This window comes from Triticum dicoccoides, chromosome 7B (genome assembly GCF_002162155.2).
Source record: "Triticum dicoccoides isolate Atlit2015 ecotype Zavitan chromosome 7B, WEW_v2.0, whole genome shotgun sequence".
In the NCBI taxonomy this organism is placed as follows: domain Eukaryota; kingdom Viridiplantae; phylum Streptophyta; class Magnoliopsida; order Poales; family Poaceae; genus Triticum; species Triticum dicoccoides.
Window position 1 is genome coordinate 21,966,897 of NC_041393.1, and position 22,206 is coordinate 21,989,102.

A 22,206-nucleotide genomic window follows, 5' to 3' on the forward strand; every position below is an offset into this window, starting at 1 on the left:
GGTTCTGCTCCTTGGCACGATCGATAGATACAAATAACCATTGGAGATGCTAGGGCGGGGCTATTTCCGCCAGATAAGCAGGGTACGTAGTAGCTAGGTTGGCGCATTGTCAGTTTAGTCACATGCGGTCCGACATGTTCTAGTGTTTCTAGCAAGATGCCCGCGTGTTGCACGAAGTTGATGGAAAAGGTAAGCACAACTTATAAATTGACGGATGGAGTACTAGTTACAGTGATGCATATAATTAAGCAAAAGGATCGCACATGTCGGTATTGACTAGAACGAGAATGCAATAGCACAATAAGAATTAAGGCCATGATAATGCAATCGCAGTGGTGGTTACAGGAGGCAAGAATAAAGATGCATCCATCAACGTACGACCTCCTCCTCCTCAACTTAGTGCGTCGGGCCACCAATCGGCGGTTAAGGAGCGGCGGCTTTTGTGGCGAGGTCAAGGTGCTTCTCAGCAATGGCATCCAAGGTTTCCAGCCAGTTGAGGAAGGCCAACGTCGTAGCGTCCTCACTTGCCTTGTAGATACCTATGTACACGATTTGCTCATATACGTGGATGTGTAGGTCGATGAATTCTTGCAGGGCGAGGCGCCTCGCAGCGAGCGCGACCTCCAGGTGGACATTCTTCGTGGCGTTGGTGGGCAGTCGTAGGGCCACCAGTGCTTGAAAGAGGTTCCGGCCATGGAGGCCGATTAGGGTGGCAGACAATGAGGAGCCCGGGTGCGTGGGCTGGAGGATTACGGCGATGTCGTCCGCGAGCTTCTTGAGGACGGTGAACTTGTTGGTGGTGGCAACAATCATCTGGTCCAACTGAGATTCATAGTTGGTGTCGATGGCGGCCATCCACCAGCCGGTTTCCAACACTGTCTGGAGACAATCCTCGGTGCCATGCCGCAGGACGGCATCGTGGACCATCTGGCACAGCCGCTAGCCGCTCGCATGCATCGCCGCCATGGGTCTGGAGTGAGCACTTTTGCACTTAGTGTAGGTTCTTAGGCAAATGCTTAGGTGCGTACGATGTGGTAGATGCATTGGAATGGAGGGGCGCCTTTATATGAGGGCAAACTGCGTTGCATTCACATTGTGCAGCCTCTTTTCCCGGTCCTCCTCCCATTACTTCACTCATGCATTAACTGAAGGAGGATGCATTGGCCGTTCAACATTTCGAGAACCGCTACCCCTCCCTCTTCTGCCTTAAAGTCGTATCGGGAACCGTGCCGCCCGCTGTCAAATCAAATAGTACTGCGCCGCTCGCTGCACGCCCGGCTAAACATGCCTCCTCGCCTCCATCAAACCCCTCCGTTAAACCCGCATGCAAACCGAGAGACCTAATCCGGCCACATGTCCATTCATGAGCGGGCCGGAATTAAACGCAACACCGGCCAAGCTCCTCCCGTCCGCCCTCAATTTAAATGAGGCCAGACGCTGGCAGACAGCGGGCAAGAATCGCACCCCTCCGCCACTCTCCCATCTCCTCCTTCACCATTTTCTCCACTCTTCCGATGGCTTCTAAGGTGCCGTTCTCTGGCATACTACCCGGCTGGGTGGCCCGCTGAGCCCTCCTGATACGGGTGAGGCTGCTCGGTGCTTCATCAACCATGCTTGGCCCGACGGAGCCAGTTGCCACCCCAAGCAGGCGCGTGGTTCAGCAACTCGCCGCTCCAGTTCAGCTCGATCAGGAGTGGCGAGTTGCTCCACTCCGGCACGGCGGCGAGCACGCCGGTACGGGCATCGTCGCTGCCGCGTCGTACCGCGCCACCAGTGTCTGCGGTGGCCGCGCCTCCTGTGTCTGTGGGCACGCCTTCCGTGCCTGCGGCCGGGCCTCCCGTGTCTGCGGCAGTGCCATGCAGGCAGAGACAGAAGCAGGGTGCATGGAGAGTGACGAGTCGGTGGCCAGCTTCTCCGTGTCGGCTGCCATCATCAAGGAGAAGTAGAACACGGGAGGCCGCCGCCACTTGGGTCCCATGAAGGCCACCGCCGAGGCGACGATTTGGCATTCAGGTGGTTTCTTTGCTACTTCGTCTCTTCCGAGGACCTTCGTCGACCCCGCAAGTGTCTGCCGGACATGAGGAAGACAAAGGGATCCGTGAGCAGCCATTTAGATTAGGTACTCCCTCTCCAGCTGGCGGGAAATATTTGTTCTAAAAATGGATAAATTTTATGTATCTATAACTAAAATAAGTCTAGATACATCCATTTCTAGGACAAGTATTTCCGGACGGAGGGAGTATTAATTATACCAAGAGAGACGGATTAGCACCGCTTAGTTCATGTAAATGTAATGAAATACATCATGTTTATATGAAGATCCGGCTTTTTTATACGAAATCCTTCATGCTTATATGAAATCAGTCCGTGTTTGCACGAATTTCATCTGGTTGGTTAGAGTTGTGAAAATGTATGCCGCTGGCGTTTGATGTCGTCCTCTGCGGAAGGAAGCGGGAGGAAATTTGCCGGTTGCTGTTGGAGATGCTCTTATGCTGGAAATAATAGAGTGACATCCAATCCATTTGAGTTAATTGCGTGTATGCTTGTCCCTCTATAAAAATTTAATTGCACGTACAGTGTACACGTGACTTGCAGGGTGGCTACAGCTTCGTATGGAAAGTTAAAAAGAAACAAGTCCATCCTTAATCTTCTATTCTAAGTACTCTGTGGGTTCCACTGTTAGTATAGTAGCGAAAGAAGTATATATTAAATAAGTAATATATAATATAAAAATCTAAAGTTAAAAACAGAATTCAAACTCAGGTCATCGCGTTACGAGCATCCGGTGCTAACCAGTCCAGCACATTTTTGTTGTAGACCATGCTGGAGATATATCTCCATGTCTACTCTTATACTCTATTCGTTCCTAAATATTTGTCTTTTTTAGATTTGAAATGGACTACCACATATGGATGTGTATGTAGACATATTTTAGAGTGTAGATTCACTCATTTTGCTCCGTATGTAGTCACTTGTTGAAATCTCTAAAAAGACAAATATTTAGGAACAGAGGGAGTAGAAAATAGAGTTGGTGATGATGGTGTGCGTGCCATCCTGCAATATAGGCCGTCGGATTTATATCTAACGGATAGGAAGGAAATTATGGCAATTTTGCAAAAATATACCCACACCCTTCTCCACGTTCGCAAATAAGGCCTTCCCTCGTTCATCCTTTTCTCTCACAAGATAAACTACTCATACAAATGCATCTTGATGTTCCGTGCAGCGCACGAACATCTATCTAGTTTCTTTTAAAATAGTTACTGCGATAATTGGATTGAAGTGATATATTTTATGTCTGCCCCGAATGATTTCAGATTCACTAGTAGTAACAAAAAAAAGGTTGCCTTGTTAACTAACAAAAAACAGGGTGAAAACTATCACATGAGGCCGGTAAAAACGAGGCACAGTGGGTTCAGCGTCATCATCACAATAGCTGTGCGCGCGCGAGAAGTCTACATATCGAGGGGGCTACTGAGCGAGGCACATACACACAATGTTTGAGAAAGAAACCAATTGACAGATTATGATCAGATCGAGTTGTCACCCTTCAACTGTCATTGTTGGGGTGGGGGAGGGGAAGGGATAGAAAGACGTATCGAGAGTGTGCGCAATAGGCACATAGGCACAACTAGCGAGTGTGTGTGTATGTGTGTTTGTTTGAAAAAGGAGGGAGAGAAAGACATATCGAGAGTGTGCGCGGTAGGCACAGAGGCACAACTAGCGAGTGTGTGTATGTGTGTGTGTTTGAAAGAGGAGTAGATAGATTATTATCAAGATCGAGGTGCCACCCTACTCCTTCGGTGTCGGGTAGTGTGTGTGTGTGTGTTTGTGTGTGTGTGTGTGTGTGTGTTTGAGAGAGAAGCCAGTCGATAGATTAGTATTAAGATTGAGGTGTCACCCTACTCCTTCGGTGTCGGGAAGTGTGGGTGTGTGTGGGTGTGTGGGTGTGTGTGTGTGTGTGGGGACAGTGACACTTACATATCTCTACTCGTATAAAAAAACAGAGTTGGTGATGATGGTGTTCATGCCATCCTGCAATATAGGCCATCCGATTTATATCCGACGGAAGGAAGGAAACTATGGCAATTTTGCAAAAAGATACCCACACCCCTCTCCACATTTGCAAATAAGGCATTCCCTCGTTCATCCTTTTCTCTCACAAGATAAACAACTCATACAAATGCATCTTGATGTTCTGTGCAACGCATGGGCATCTTCCTAGTAGGCAGAAGGAGTTTGTGACACATATCTAGCTACATTAAGGGATAGGTAGATAGCATGTGTGCGAGGCATACTTAAAGCATCATGAAGATATACAAACGGTGTGCATGCAAGTGCCAGAAAAAATGAAGCGAGAAACAATGTGTAAGCACGCACACACGCGCGTGCGCGCGCGCGCGCGTGTGAGTGAGTGAGTGAGAGGGAGAGAGCGAAATCTCAAAACAAAAGGTGCTCTACTAGTATCCCATTGTATGTATTCATATGGTTCTGGAACTCGAGTTAACCTTATGCATATGTGTGAGAGACATAATTATACTTTGAGACATTAGTGGTTGTGAGTGGGCGGAATTAAAGGGGTGGGCGTGTTCGACAGAGAGAGCGTGTGTGTTTCTGTGCGAGAGACTTGTAGGAAGGGTAGAAAGACGAATTCTAACCTTGACGGAGGGAGAGAAATACATGAAGTGTGTGTGTGTGATTGCGATGCCCACAGGGAAATGAGATATGTATGCGCGTGAGAGAGATTGCACAATTCATTCACGTATCACTATCTAGCGATCGTGGACGTGCATCGCTTGAACATAAATCAATATCTACTTTGTATCGTGGCCAAAGGTACAATATCAGCTCAACGCTATAAAGATTGGACACTCTCATATCACATTTTTTCTATCTAAATAAACCTTTTCAGTTCTGCATGCCAAAGTTACAGTGATCTTTCTTCAAACAACTAATGTAGCTATCATGTACATGCACCATTGTTACTCTTGCATTCAAATTCATTAGTCTTGGATGATTTAAGGTTCTATTATGAAGTAATATATGTAATATTCATATATGAATTCAACAGGTACGCAATTTATGAAATGTAGGCTATGTAATCATATGAGGTAACACTTTTAAGTAGCGGACTACAATATCCATTTCTTTTTGTGCGCCTCTACACTAACACATCAATGCATTATGTTTAAAGTAAATAACCAATGACACTAAATTATCTATTTACATGAGAAATACATAGGCTGAGCGTTTGATCCTTTTTTCTGTGAACGCGCCTCTACACCCGTACGATTGGCCGCGCCCGTGTGAACGTCCAAGTTATCGTTGCATCGTCGCGAGTTATTGTCTTTTTTTCTGGGGTGGACTTCACACCAGTTATTAACTGCTGACGCATGCCCCGTGTACACAGTCTTGCATGACCTTCCTACTAGCACGGTCCAAAATTAGTTGAACCAGGATACGAACGATCCCGCGGCCGGCAAAATCTCCCGCCTCCTTCTAAAATTTCCGCCACCTAGTCTTTAGCATGCGAAATTCCCCTTTTGTCCTTAGTGCACGGAGACCAACAGTTAAAATACTGCCCTCATCTACATAATAGGTCAGGGCTGCTTTGGTAATTTCCGGTTCCCCCCACCACACGGCACCCCCATTTCCTCTCCCCTCCCGCAAAAACGACTAACTCCACAACACCAGAGCGTCTTACATCACGCCGTCCATACTTCACCGGCCTTTCTACCCCTCCCCTCTCGAAACCCTAGACTACTCATCCACCGGCGTACCAGAGCCCATTCACTGCCAGCGGCGTCCACCTCGCCGGATTTACTTCTGCGGCCGCATCTACCCCTCCCACCTCCCCTAGAAACAAGTAGACTGCTCATCCACCATTGTACCACAGCCCATTCAGTGCCGGCCTTGTCCATGACGCTAGATCTGCTTCACCGGTACTCTCATCAACCACAGCGCATCTGCAGCGGCTCATTCGTACTCCCCACCGGAGATGCTTCGTCCACACACCCCCGGAGCCGCCCCACCGATGCCCCCGTCGACGGCCTCTGATCCTCTTCGCCGACACCTTCCTCAACCCTACCGGAGCCGCTTCGCCAACACCATCATCAACCCTACTGGAGTAGCTTCTCCTATACCATTCTCAACCCTACCGGGGCTGCTTTGCCAACTCACAAGTCCACGACCTCAGATCTGCTTCCTCGCACCCTCATCCAACCTACCTGAACAGCTTCTGACGCCTCGTCCATGACCGCAGATCTGCATCGTCGACACCATCCTTAACCCAACCACCGGAGCAGCTTCACCGACGCCCTCGTCCACGACCATAGACCTGCTCCGCCCACACCGTAGTCATCCCTACCGGAGCCGCTCCAAAAACACCCTACTCGACGGTTCTAGATCTCCTTACCGGACCCCGACAACCAGTGTAGCGTCATCATCCTTGACGTTTCTAACCTGATTCCCACCGTCTGGCAAGATGCCAAGCACCTGCCACGGCCTAGGTACTTGTCACCTTTAAACTCGTCCAGCATCACCTGCCCGATGTATTTCAAATATACTAACAAGTCGATGTTACCTGTTATGCAGCTGGCAAAATCTACAAGGACGATGTTTCTTCTGGATCTAACAACTGGCCAACCAAGATCCTGGACTGAGGCATTGCTATGATCTTGTAAGTGCGTCTCTCTCTCTCTTGTATTGTTCTGTGCCTGCCAGCATGCTTTGCTAGGATTTTCGACTAGTAATCTCTTTATGCAGGCAATGATTTCTACTACTGGCTACTAAATTAGATATGTAGTTGTCATACATGATACTACCTCGTACCTCCGTTCCTAAATATAAGTCTTTCTAGAGATTCCACTATAGGCTACATACAGAGCAAAATGAGTGAATCTACCCTCGAAAATGCATCTATATACATATGTATGTGGTCCATACTAGAATCTCTACAGAGACATATATTTAGGAACAGAGGCAGTACATTACACAAAATCATAGGTCGCATGTAGGAATTCCAGTGCACTACATTAGGCTCCCTTAGAGTGTCTGCTAGTCCAGCACACAGAGTCATGGCTAATTTATGCTACACACAATCATTAATTGGTGGTTTAAATATGCGCAAGGGATAAACAATGTATTATCATGTAGAGATGTCTGAAATTAGCCGTGTCAACTTGCAGATAGGGTTACACAATGAAAAAGTACAAGATGTATGTGGCAATTTCATGGAACCTCGCAAAAAAAAGGAGAGGCAGCGGTGAGCCTATACAGTGTGCTATGGTAGGTCACTCCTCCATTGCAATCATCGTGACATGTTATTTGTATGTCACTTATATTGGCCAAGTTTCTTAGGGATAGTTATTACGATTTATCCTAAGAAAATAAGCACCTGTGAATATAAGCTCCATGTAATAAGCCAACCAGTTCTTTTCATTGCCTTCCTTTTCAGCTTATCTTTGGTATGATCAGCGAAAAGTTTAGATTGCATTATATTTTTTTCATTTTGCTGCCCATATGAAAATTAATTTGACTTGCAAACATCGCAAATTGAACCTAGTGTAGTAATTAATATGATAGGAAAATAGACCATCACTATTTGTTCAAAATGAAAATGCAAAGATACCATCTACTTGGCATAATGTACTTTGGTCAATGTCTTCCATAGAGATCCATTGCCTAATTTAAACGAAGAACGCATGACCCACATTTAAATGAAGAACAATTATTTATTGAAATTTGATGGTCCAAGTGGTTGGTTATTATCATATAGCAACACCACCTGAAAGCATCATATAGCAGCAACATCAGCAGCTCATAGCAACTCCTCATACAACAGCAGTGTGCAATTCATCATATACCAGCAGCAGCTCATAGCAATTCATTATATAGCAGCAACAGGAGCAGCTCATAGCAATTCATCATATAGCAGCGGCAGGAGCAGCTCATAGCAATTCATCATATAGCAGCTGCAGGAGCAGCTCATAGCAATTCATCATACAACAGCAACAGGAGCATCTTATAGCAACTCATCATATAGCAGCAGCAGCTCATAGCAATTCATCATGTAGCAGCAGCAGCTCATAGCAATTTATCATATAGAAGCAGTAGGAGCAGCTCATAGCAATGCATCATATAGCAGCAGCAGAAGCAACTCATAGCAATTCATCGTATAGTGGACCAGAATGAAAATTTTGCAAAAAATCAGAGAAGATCCTCACATTGTTGGATGAGCTCATCCTTCAATAGAACCCCAAGGCCACGGCCTGGGAGGAGGGGAGGGGGAATAAGGTTCCTTCTGCCGCAGTGTGGCATCAGCCGTAGTTGTGCAGCGTCCGCCGGAGTAGTGCGTTGGACGGACCACAATGAAGCAGCTGTTGGAGACCATGAGAATGAGGGGCGGCGCCAGAGGGAGGAGCAACCTGGGAGATTTGCCCCTAACCGCCGGCCATGTAGCCTAGCTGGACAGAGCATCGTCGAGGACCAGGCCATATGGGACCAGTGGCAACGGATCGCTGGAGGAACCATAGTGCTGCAGGCAGGGGATCAAGGTAGAGGGAAAGGGGAGAGGAGATGCAAGCACACAGGGCAATGAACGCTTGCGTGTTTGTTTTTACTTGAGGGTCAGGTGTGACGCGGGCGTGAGTAGTTGCATTTTGAGTGTAATATAGGCTGACAACAGAGTCATTTCACTATTCCCCTTCCCTTTAATTTTTAATTAGGTTCTACCCGAAACACCTCCCTCCAAAGCGAAATAAGTTAAGCCCAAGCCCATAATTAAAAAATGACTTATTTACATCTTTATGGCTTATTTTGACAATAATCCCTGAAAAGGCGGAATCGAACTGACCGTTAACCTGCAATTCAATTGTGCGTGCAATGATGAATCACTCCTGCCTGCTATAGTGTACATTTAGGCATCATCATACATGGCATAACCTAATACATGTGCATTCCATTGAAGAATCCGGAATATGCAATGTTTATGTTAGTTCATACGTTTCACATGATGTTTAAATGCCCCTTAAATCTGGTCAGTCAAGTGATGGTCTTGAAGCCTCCTTCTTTGCTTGTTTTCTTGATATGTAAGATTTGCTCACACATCTGTTCAATTGCTTGTTTGCATCAGCCAACCATACTAGGACTGTTTGCTTTGATTACTTGTTGTTCTTGACCTAACACTCTAACAGAGCTTGTCAACGATTTAAACACTAAGGGCTGTTGTAGTGGGGCCTTGTCTAACTCATAGGTGGCATAAAAGTTTGGCTGTACACTAAAGCAGGCTCTCCAAGAGTACCTGGAGATCTGGTTTGAAGGTATGCCTAGTTTTTACATAGTGCAGACATAGTAAATGCTCATTGTCGGTGTCAAAACCGGCGGATCTTGGGTAGGGGGTCCCGAACTGTGCGTCTAAGACTAATGGTAACAGGAGGCGGGGGACACGATGTTTACCTAGGTTCGGGCCCTCTCGATGGAGGTAATACCCTACTTCCTGCTTGATTGATCTTGATGATATGAGTATTACAAGAGTTGATCTACCACGACATCAGAGAGGCTAAACCCTAGAAGCTAGCCTATGGTATGATTGTTGTTGTGTCCTACGGACTAAACCCTCCAGTTTATATAGACACCGGAGGGGGCTAGGGTTACACAGGGACGGTTTACAGAGAAGGAGATCTACATCCGAATCGCCAAGCTTGCCTTCCATGCCAAGGAGAGTCCCATCCGGACACGGGACGAAGTCTTCTATCTTGTATCTTCATAGTCCAATAGTCCGGCCAAAGTATATAGTCCGGCTGTTCGGATACCCCCTTATCCAGGACTCCGTCAGTAGCCCCTGAACCACGCTTCAATGACAATGAGTCCGGTGCATAGATTGTCTTCGGCATTGCAAGGCGGGTTCCATCTCCGAATACTCCAAGATAAGCTCCGAACACAAGGACCGTGTCTGGCACTGCAAGAAAAATTCCATATACCACTGTAGAGAGAATAATAATCCACAAATCTGATCTGCTGACAACCCTTCGTAGTGTGACATCACGCCACGGTCGGTAATTATTCAAACCGTTTTCTACAACCTGCTTCTGCACACCTCGCGAGGCGATTTCTTTGGCACGTCTTGTCAAAGCAGAGATCATGTCCCCTTATCACGGGATCTCCATCAATACAGGTATGGGTAACGCAACCAGCGCCATTAATCGAGGCGCTTGGAAAAATAAGAGTTTTTGAGAGGCAAGTGGGGAGGCGCACATTCTCTATTGCCTTTATAAAGGGGCAGAGATCTCCCATTTTCACCCGCGCCTTCTTCCTCCTTTGCTCATCCGTTCTCGCACCCTCGAGCTCCAGCGCCCAAGTTCTCACCTTCTCTAAAGGACTGCAGCATGTCCAGAGCGGGAGGCAAGTGGATGGCCTTCTCTATCACAGAGGAGAACATCACCAAGCTTCGGGAGGCCGGATACCTGGCCGAGAGCATCGAGCACAGGCTTCCGATAGAGGGACAGATTACCCCCACTCTGAAGTCTCTGGAGAGAGTAGTATTTCTCCCTCATTTCATCCGCGGACTAGGATTTCCACTCCACCCGTCTGTCCGCGGGCTCATGTACTACTACGGGCTAGATTTTCACGATCTGGCCCCGAATTTCGTCCTCAACATCTCGGCGTTCACCGTCGTGTGCGAGGCCTTCCTCCGCATCAAGCCTCACTTTGGCCTGTGGTTGAAAATCTTCTGCGTGAAGCCAAAGATCGTGAGCGGCCAGCAGGCGGAGTGCGGAGGCGCCATGGTTGGCAAGATGCCCAACGTCACATGGCTTGACGGCTCCTTCGTGGATACCCTAAAGGGGTGGCAATCAAGGTGGTTCTACATCACCGAGCCGCGCGACACCAACTGGGTGGCGGCCCCCAACTTCAGATCCGGAATCCCCATGCGGCTCACTTCTTGGGAGAAGAAGGGCCTAGCCTGGGGCGAACCCATGCAGCTGAATGGACTCGAGACCTGCATCAGAAGTATGAGGGACAAGAAGATTAAGCTCGTCAACGTGGTCCAGGCCATGCTCATTCGCCGGATTCTCCCGTGTCAAAGACGGGTATTTGATATGTGGGAGTTCGACCCAGCCGAACACCAGATGCTGCTAGAGCTCTTCGACACAGCACACAAAGAAATCTGGAAGGTGATGTTCAAGACCGGTGAAGTTCCTCCTCCCCTTTCCGAGGACCGCGAGCTTAGCGCAAAGTGCCTCGCCAGTCCGGTAAGTCCTTTGATTGTTGCAAGATGCTCCTCTCTAGTACTTCCGCGGGAGGATTCTTAAGTCACCATGCTGACTTAACAGGATTGGGTGGAGACAGCGGAACAGATCAACTACCCAGGTCCATTGCCTGAGGACCCAATAGACGCACTCCTGGCGGAGATGTTGGTTCCGGCACCCTACAAGGTGCCGGAGAAAAAGGCCGAAAAGAAGGTCACGGGGGCCCGGAAGGGTCTCCGGCACGAGGCCGCACTAGACGCCTTGCCAGAAGATGATGAAGCGCACTCCTCCCACGAAGGGGAGGAGAGAAAGAGGAAGGCCGCCTCAACTGAGGGGGTGGAAGGGTCCAAGAAGGTGGCCGTGGGGACCAGAAAAGGTCTCCGGTGCAAGGCCGTGATAGAATCGTCATATGAAGATGACGAGGAAGATCCCCCCCCTCGAAGACAGGGGAAAACATGAAGAAATGCCCCCTCCCCGCACTAGGGAGGAGAAGAAAAGGAAGGCCGCCCCGTCGGGGGAGGTCGGGACACCGAAGAAGGGAAAAGCGTCCCTTCCTGAACACTCGTCAACCGCTGCCTATAGCGACGAGGAGTGGCTGCCCAGGGACAAGCCCTGGGCGAGGTCGTAAGTATCCGCATTCCATAATATTTTTCATGCGACTTTGACTTCATGGTTTGTAATGACGTTGAACACGTGTATGCAGTCTGGCCGGGTCCACTCTCGGGGTGTCCTCTTCGGGGGAGTCTCTGGACGAGTCGGAGATGAATTCACTCCCGACGGCCACCTCCCCGCGACCTGCGGATGACACCGAGGTGTTGTACCGAAGGATACCAAAGCAGGAGGCGATGGTTCCAGAGACGCCCCAAGGCAAAATCCCGGGCGCCGGACACATGGGGGGTGAGACCCCCATTGGTTATGCTGACGGGAGCCACAGCAAGTCTGGCTCCCAGCCGGTTACTGCGCGGGAGCCTATAAAGGTTCCGGGCTCCAGTAAGCAGTCCCTCGCGAAGGAGGGCGAGCCGGCCGTGCCGATGACCTCCGCCCAGCCGGAGGCATCCGATAATTTGTTGGAAGTGCTTCGTGGCGCTTCCATCGACGATAAACACCATACGCTTATGGGTACGGTGGTTGAGAAGGTTCGTCTTGCCAAAAGCGGATTGACCGAAGCCTGCACCATCCTGCTAACAGGCTTTGAGGTAAGTAAAAAAAGTGTGAGGAAATATCACCCAATAGACAGTAGCCCATAATACTCTAGTTGGTGTTCGAAAAGGAAAGCCAAACGGAGGGTCAACTAAAAAAACCACATGAAGCTAATAGTACTTGTCTGTATGAACAAACAGGCACTGCAGCTAACCGCCGCTGCGCGTACGGCTGAGGTTGCCGGACTCAAGCGTGAACTGGGGTAGGCCGAAGAAGAGCTCGGCCTCGTGAAGAAGCATCTCGAGGAGAACAAAAGTAAGTGAAACCCTGTCCATATATCGTATAGAGGATAAAAAGTGGTGATGCTAACAAAAAGCATCATGGCTTTTGATAGGGACCGCGACCGAAGTGGCGGCCCTGAAGGAAGTGCTGTCTGCAGCCGAAGCCAAGACGGATACGGAGCGCACCGAGCCTGAGAAGCAAGATTCTCGGGTGGGAGAGGTACAGCAAGAGCTCCAGGAGCTCGGCAAGAAGTTCGACTCCCTGGAAAGTGACTACAAGACGCAAGCTTCTGAGCTTGCGAAGGCCCTCTAGCGCATGGCCGATGCCAAGGCCGAGGCCCAAAAGGCCCTCCAGGAAATCCAGGAGTCCAAGAATATAGCAGAGGGTAAGGCATTCTTTATGCAAAGCAAGCATGTGGAGGAGTCATTTCTTTTACTTACACGAATCCGGAGCTCTCCAGGGGCATTTGTAGATCTTCCACGGAGCATTTCTGATGCCGTGAAGTTCTATCACGCTGAAGAGGGGAGCTCCACGGAGAAGTTGTTTTGGTCCCAATATACTGGGGCCGAACAACCGATGCCTCTAAGTGACCAACTGAAGCAGCTGGTCGAACTCCACAATGCGGCCGAACAGGCCATGAAGGACCTCATAGTCCGGATGTGGCCTGGCGAGCCCCTGCCCGGCAGCTACTTTGGCCTGGTGAAGCGGATGATGCCTGTCCACGGCTAGAAGTTATCAAGCACTCCGTATGTATTGAGGGTGCCTGACGGGCCCTTGCCCGCGCGAAGATGCATTGGGCCAAACTGGATGCTGAGAAGCTCGTGAAGAATGGACCCCCGAAGGGCAAGGAGCATCGCTATCCCGAAAAATATTATGATGGCGTTATGAAAGGCGCCCGGCTTGTGGCAAATGAATGTCCTAAGAACATAATTTTCGAGTAAATGTACTCATGTCGTCTGTGTAATATAAGGACGAGTTTGGTTGCACTATATAACGCTTTGTTTGATTTAAAATATTACCTTCTCTGCGGCCGTTTATCAAAATCTGAAAGTAGGCCAGTCGTCGGCTTCCGCCCCCTTGTAACTAGTACTGGGGTGTTCGTGGAAAACCCAAACACTCTGTTTCCAAATTCTTGGTCCTTTAAGGAGGTGTTTAGCGCAACGAACGAGGCAATCAGACTATTCGGCTTTATAACTCTCACTTGGCCATAGAAGTCTATAATTTTAAATTTCGGTGAAGCCCCTAGTATTCGGAAGGCCGAACTGGGGCGTTATACACGCCTAAATCGGGCAAGGCCGATTCCTCGCCTTAAGCGGAAAAAAATCTTTAGGGATTTAGTACCTCGCGAACAGCGACCAGCTCTCGCCTCATCATGACGGCCAGTTTTCGGCTTTCTCTACTGAGGTGCTCGTCCGGAAGAACCGGAACACAATCGTAGTAGTTCTCCCTGCGCTACCTTAGCCGATATAACGAAACGTAAGGAACCAAAACAAGCGAGCCAGACTAACCCAACTATTGACCCAAGACATGATACAGAGCTGATGCATATAATGCTATAAGTTTGGGGTGCCGCACTGTCGAAAGTGTTCGGACTTTTCTTGCCATATTATGGGGTTACATAAGAAGCCCCTGGCAAACTGAGCGTACCAAAATGTACGGATGCAATATTGAATAAATATTCAATGGACAATATGAAGATAGTAATAAAAAGCTGACGCTTACTACTTCCAATTTATTTGGAAAATGCGGCAAGGCATAGGTATACAATTAATGCATTGAGCAGAAAGAAATAGGACTATTTGACATGTCCTATCCAAGGGCAGGCTACATGCGGGTATGTAAGAACAGGTATAACGATCATTGAAGAAGACCACCTGAGTATTCCCTTGTGTGCAAAGCCTTTTGCCTCCTTGGTGTCCCCTCTGTAATGATTCCGGTTATCCGATCTCTCTGAAGGGGTTGCCCGAAAGTGGGGCCCTGAAAAAAGAAAAAGGAAAAAATGGTATGCGGGCCGCATGGCGACTGAACCGCACTCCGTCCGCATTGTCGTCTCACCTCCACCTATGCCCATGGTATCTTGAGCGCGTATTTATGTACGCGTGGCACGAACGCCGCCTGAATGGGGCTAGGGGGGGAGGCCGGATTGCTAATTGATCTCCTCGCATGCCAGACGGTCCTGTTGCGGGGTGCTCCGGACTCACTTGATGGTGTTCGGGTTTGCCGGATTGGTTGTTCGTCGGAGGAGGCTGCTTTGTACTTCCGCCGCGAGGGCTGTAGTGTGCTCTTCCGTACGGAGGGAGCGGTCTGTATTTCCATTGACTGTTATGACCCCGCGAGGTCCTGGCATTTGAGCTTGAGGTATGCATAGTGTGGTACCGCATTGAATCAAGCGAACGCGGTTCGTCCAAGTAGTGCATGGTAGCCACTACGGAAAGGGACGATATCAAAGATTAATTCCTCGCTTTGGAAGTTATCCGGAGATCCGAAGACCACTCCTAGTGTTATTGAGCCCGTGTAGCGGGCCTCTACCCCTGGAATTACACCTTTGAAGGTAGTTTTTCTGGGTTTGATCCGTGACAGATTGATACCCATTTTGCGCACTATGTCCTGATAAAGAAAGTTCAGGCTGTTGCCACTGTCCATGAGAACTTGCGTGCGGTGGAATCCGTCGATGATTGGGTCAAGGACCAATGCGGCTGAGCCACCGTGACGGATGCTGGTGGTATGGTCCTTACGATCAAAGGTGATCGGGCAGGATGACCATGGGTTGAATTTTGGGGCGACGGGCTCCATCGCATAGACGTCCCTGAGTGCACGCTTTCGCTCCCGTTTGGGGATGTGAGTGGCATAGATCATGTTCACCGTTATTACCTGGGGAGGAAATTTCTTCTGTCCTCCAATGTTTGGATGCCTGGGCTCCTCGTCATCATCACTGTGCAGCCCCTTGTCCTTGTTCTCGGCATTTATCTTGCCGGCCTGTTTGAACACCCAGCAATCTCTGTTAGTGCGTGTCACACCCTGATTTTCATGGCACAACACTTAAGATGATAAATCATGATAAAATGTGGTTTGACAAAAACTTTTGAGTGTTTTGGACCTTGCCTTGATTGGTTTTTGTGTGCTGTTTGCAAGTGCTCTAAAAATAAAATAAATCCTCCAACTCTTATACTCCTTCTCCTTGATCCAAAACTTCTGACCAATGATCATGCCATGTGTATAATACAGTATAGAATTTTTCTTACAAAAGTAATATGGCCAAATAGTATTTTCAAGAATTAGTTTTTAAAAACCCCTGAATTAAGGTTTGCACTGCAAGTACTTAATTAAGGGCAGTAAAAATCTTTCCAAAAATATATTTGACTCCTATTAGATATAGGATACCCAGAAACCACAAAAATATATTTTTAAAAGTTATTTTCCTATTTTATTTAAAAGCTTTTTCTTAAGGCCAGAAATGGTCTTTAATAGGGAAAAATTATTTTATTGTTTTAAAAATATTTGACAAAAATCAGGAAAACTCAGTGGACATATATTGTCCATATATAAGAGTTTCAACACATGGTCATGTTCAAAATATTGGTCAAATCCCTCAAAAACCCTTTCTGGATATTTCAAGCTTTTGAAATCTTTACAAAGGAAATATTCTCAAAAAATTCCAAGAAAATTCTATCATGTCACATATCACATATTTGGTGATCTTGCCAAGTCTCATGTCTTGGAGAACAAGATAACATCATCAAATCCCCTCAAAACCATTTCTGTCCATTTTGAAGTTTGAGCAACTTTACATTGCCAAACATTCCCAAATGTTCTCAAACCTTGTGAATATTCTCAAATGTTCTAATTATACATCTAGGCCAAGTGTCACAAGTTGGAGAACAAGTTAACTTGATCAAAGTGCCCCAAAACCCCTCCTGTCCAGAACCAAATTTGAACAACTTTGTACTACCAACTTTCTCTCCTTGACCCCAACTTTTGTGAGCATGTGCACATGACCAAATGAGGCCACTACACCAAATGGTGCATCAAGGAGAAGTGATTTGCTCAACTAGATCTACACAAGTTTATTTCTGCTATTTTCTAGGGTTTACAAAAGTTGCATTGGCAACTTTGCCCAAATAAGCTCCAAATTGGTGGAAGTCCCTAATTATATGTGACATTTCACCCTGTGGAGTCTCATGGTAGTTGGAAATGATCTACTGGCCCAAACCATTATCAAACACCTTCTGACACTTTTCAAAAATCACCATTTTGACCACTAACACTATTCTCCTTGAGCTCAACTCTTTACCACAGCTCCTCCTAGACATCTTCTATCTCCAGTAGCTTTCCCCTGGCTTTTTCTCAATTATTGATGGGTGAAGCACCCTCATTTACCCTCCTGGACAGCAGCATTCTTCCCCTTTCTCACCTCCCTCCCCACTCCAGTGGATCTCCAGGGCATCCAATGCCCCTCCCCACTTGTTTACTTCTCCCTAGCGCTACCAGACATGAGTGGGCACGCCCCTGCCCCTTAAACAATGCCATGGCAGCCAAAGGCACGCTCTGGAGCATGCTACAGTGCGCTCCCGCACTGTAGCCGCCCCCTGCCAAGCGCCTCCGGCCACCTCGAGCCTCCCCTGCGCGCCAGCCAATGCTCCTCGGCATCCTCAACACGCCACGGCCTGGTACCCCTCCTCCTTCTCCCTCCTCCTGCCTCCTCTCGCACGCGCACCGGCCGCCCAAGCGCTCCAATGGGCGACCTCACACGCGTGGTGCCCCTGGCCCCCCTACTCTCTCTATTCTCTTCCCTAGCTCTGGACCGAATCCAGGAACGCCCCAGACACACCACGACGAGCTCCCGTGACCCGTGGCGACGGCAACGAGCTCGCCGACGCATGGCCCCTCGGTGCACCTCGCCCCCTTATATTTAAGGTCACCCCCGAGCCTCTTCTCCACTCCTTTGGCTCTCTCTCCCTCCCTTGCACCCCCGGACCAACCCACTCCTCCTCCCGTGCCTTTTCCCTCCTCCTCTGCCGCCATTGCCGCCTCGGACCCCCGCTCAAAATTCGAGCCGCCCCGGCCTCCCTTCCTCCTCTGAACCGGCCCGTGGCACCCCCAAGCCTCCACTAACCTCCCCAGCACCGTAGGACCCCTCCTCCGCAGCCAAAGCGGGCGCCACCACCAAGCCCGCTGCCGCCATCCGCTGGACCTGAAGCCCTGCTCAACTCCGAGCATCGGCGCGTGCGTGCAGCACATGGACAGGTGCGCCTCGTCGCGCTGAGTCCGTCGGTGGGCAGAGCATCGCTGGAGATTCCCTGTGGCGCCGGCAAATTGTCGCTGACGCCGCCCCTTGCCTCTGCTCTGTTCGAGCGGGAGGCTGGGGATGAACCCGACAGGTGGGCCCCGCGCGTCAGCGGCACAGTGGGGCGGGCCCATGAGTTAAGTGGACACGGGCTCTGCTCATTGACGCCTTCGCTCGGGGAAGGCGTATTTCCCCCGAGTACGCCTTCGACGTGGGCCTTCCCGCGCGCAGCTGAGCCACTGGGCCGGCCCGTCAGCTATCTCTCGCCCAGCGCGCAGAATAAGTGGTATAGCCTTTTTCCTTATTCTTTTTCCAGTCAACTTCAAAAATCCATAAATAAATCAAACGAACTCCAAATTTGATGATTCAAATTTCCAGTGACTCCATAAATCAAGCCCTATTTAATAGGCCACAGTGGACATTTTTGTTGTCCCTGGTTTTCACTGAACCTTTTTAAAAGGTCATTTATCCACATAAGTCCACTTCAAAAATTCATATTGTATTCATTTCAACTCCAAATCCAGTGAAACCAATTTCTAAATGTTTCTAAAATCATGCCTGAATTAATGGGCACTTTTACTAATTTTTATAAAATGGCATTCTGTGTACAACTTGTGGATCCATCAAATCCAGTGATTCCGTCATATTGAAATGTTTAGAAATATCCATTGATCCACTTCCAATGAAATCACCTTGGTCATTCCTCATATGACCAGAGAAGTCCTAGAAAAGTCCAACTCATATTTTTAGAGCACTTTTATTTTTGCCTTGTTGTGTTGCTTATTATGATTGTTTCCGACGTTAGTTGACGAAGTAGACGGAGTACTTGGAGAAGGACCAGAAGACCTCGAAGACTTTGTTAAAACAGGCAAGCAGCCCTTTGACCATGTCTATGAAACCCTTTTTATGCATGCCATATCACACTTTATTGCTTGCATCGGAAACACGGTACTGTGATGACCACATGGGATGGTTTGCCACCGTTACTTCCTCGTTGATACTTGCATTGTGTATGACCCTACCTTCTTATGAGGGTTATGCCGGTGGGAGTAGATAGGATGCTAAAGTAGATGCTATGCAAAAAGGGACGGGTATATGTAGGATGAAGGAGGCAAAGTATTTTCAAAGTATTTTTCGAAAACCCCGTCGGGTGCCACTTATGCCCGAGGGAGATGATGAGATGGGTAACCACTTGATGACGAAGTGGTGTACCGAGGAAAGTGTGTGTTGTTTTCAAAAACGGATTAGATTTAAGATTTGTCGACTGTCCCAACCTTACATGCGCAACCACTCTACCCTTGTATGGGAAAGGGCATTATTGATTACCTAGGCCGATGCTAGCTTGGAGCCCGCATTACTAGTGACGGGGGAGAGTTGGTGCTTTCTCTCGGGACGGGGTCGTGCCAGGTAGGGCGGCCATGACTGTTTTAACAGGGCACCGGATACACCGTTGTGTCCCCTCTCGGATGTTACGATCTTGAGTGAGTCTCGTATGATGTACATCGTGAGGATACGGAACAACGAGTGGACTCCTTGTTAGTGTCGTCTAGGGAAAGGTAGTGATCGGGTGCTTACCCCGGGTACTTGAGGTATCGCGGGTCGTGGATGACACGGAAGTTCCCCGGATCTTGTGGGTACAGTGTGCAACCTCTGCAGAGTGTGAAACTATTCGAATAGCAGTGTCCACGATCAAGGACAGTTGGGCGGTGCTGCTTAAACTATGTCCAGAGTTTACAAACCAGTGTGTGTGTTTGGATAACTACTTGGGTCAAGTCAAAGGACTTGACGTGATTGAGATGGGTTGGTGCCCACTCTATTTATGTTGATACCCGTAACCTGTCCTCATGGTTAGTTGAATTCTCTTGATGCATGTCTTACAAGTTGTTGAACATGTCATTGCACTCAAAACTAGCTTTCTGCAAAAATTTACCTATATCATGCATCGTTGTATCTTGAACCAAAACATGGGTTGCTTGCGAGTACATTCAAAGTACTCATTGGCTTGCCACTGGTTATTTTATTGACCAGGCATGAAAGAACAGGATATGATGAAGAATACTTCGATGACAAACATGCGAGCTAGGACGCTTCCCAGTCAGAATGCCTGTAGGGTTAAGGCAGATGGCATGGGTCCAAGTTGTTATTGAAGATTTTCCGCTGCGATGATACACTCAAGACTTGACCATAATGGTCCTACTTGTGTAAAACGGTATGTATGGATGTAAGACTCTTGTTATTCAGCTTCTGTGTGTTCAGTGAGCATTGATCTCTGGGATCACTGTACACGTGCATTCGGTGATCTCGACTTATGAGTCGGGGTCCCCACAGAGCTGGTATCAGAGCCATCCCGACTGTAGGAAGCCTTAGTTAGCATGGTCGTTAGTTAGGGCAAAGCTATTTTCAAAACTACTACTAGTTTTCAAAACTATCTATACTTCTCTTCCCTTCTCAGTTTTTCAAAAACTAAGGTATACTTTCCTTTTTGATCTCTTCCCCTTCAAAATCTTTGGTCGCTAGAACCCTTATGCCCCTGACCACCGAATTTCTTGTAATCCTTGTGGATAATCTAGAAGGAAGATGCCTTGCCAGACATTCACCCACATCTCCTGAACACAAGATTGGCGACATCACAACAAGACTATACCAACAGAAGATACATCCTCGAGGAATGAGGACATGAAGACCCAGGAGATGGCGACACCCTTGACACTGCCCCAAGATGAAGAAACCCTAGCCTACGATGATCAGGGCATAGGATACACAAGATCATGATATACATCACTAATAGAGTAACCCTGTCACTACCGTTGTTGCATCGACAACCACCGGTGGATGAGAACCTAGCCATTTGGTATGCCTCACTATAGTGAGCAGGAAAACGGTTGTCTTCGTCCCCCGCTCTTGGTATTGATGTTGTCATCAACATAACTGATAGGTTGGACCTCTATTATGCCTTGTTAATGTCAGTGCATAAATTATTGCTTGCCCAAAACCCTTGACGCCTTAAAATGCAAAAGGGATCGTCATGATTAAGAAGACAACGGAAGACCGAGTCAATGCCAGCTACGAGGAGCCACCTTCACCCCATCACTTCAACAGGCGAGAAGTTGTTGAAGAATCTTCAGGATCAACCCGGATTGTTTCGTCGAACTACTACAAGAGACGTAGCAACACCTGAGGAAAACTCAGAAGACTGCATGAGGCACAAGGCACGGCTACTGAGTCCGAGAACCCCTAGGGTAGGATGAGTCGTGTACCCCCTATGCGCAGTCAAGTCCGTATGATAGTTCGAATAGAACCATGATTGTGTGTTGCTTGTTTTTATTTGTTTGTGTTTTGATATCAGTCGCCCTTTTTGCCCTAGGCAATAAGTACGCAACTATATCACCTGCCTTATTTTGTTGTTTGTGTTTTGCCTTTTTGGCACTTGTTTGTTTGCACCTGCACTATAGAACCCCCTTTAGGCATCCCCCTTTTATGCTACTTATCCCTCTCATCTCTCTCCTCAACTGAAGACCAGCAAGACAAGATGCACCAAGGAGTCTGCTTCGGCGACCAACTAGCACTGAAGACTTTTTGTTGCAGCCTCCTCGACCAAGTGAAACCCCGTAGAGTTATGTTTAACCCTCCAGACTAGAAACCCATTCCTAGACCCTTCGAGACTTCATGAGATACCCCAGTCCTTAACCATGTGCTTAACCCACAGAATTGCAAGAGAACCTGTTAAGCCTCCGTCACCTTGCTTATCACTGGGTTCATTAGGGAACTAGTGGACATAGTGAACGAACACACTATCATCCTAAGATAGCACCAAAGCTGACGATGCCATGGGGAAGACCAATTTAAGGGTATAGGAACAGAGGACAAATGACTTGATGAGTTTATATCAGTGACCTTGAGGATTTATCTGAGACTCTTTGGTGGATTATAAGGCTACCATGTTGGTAGATGAACTTGGTGGGATCATGATTATAGAGTAGCATAGCTTTCATTACCCCTGAGTAAATTGGATTTATAGGACAATTATGATCGCAAGCTGAAACTCCTGGAAGTGCAAGGATTTGACTTGATCAGATGATATTGATAGGAGACAGTTGATTTTACGTAAATGACTTGGGGGAACATATAGAAATTCTCGTTGGACATGAGATTTGGATTTAAATAGGTGATCCTAATGGAGTCTAGATGCTGAGTAAGTCTACATGGTTCGGATTAAATTGGATTTATACTGATGATCTCAATTATGATATCATG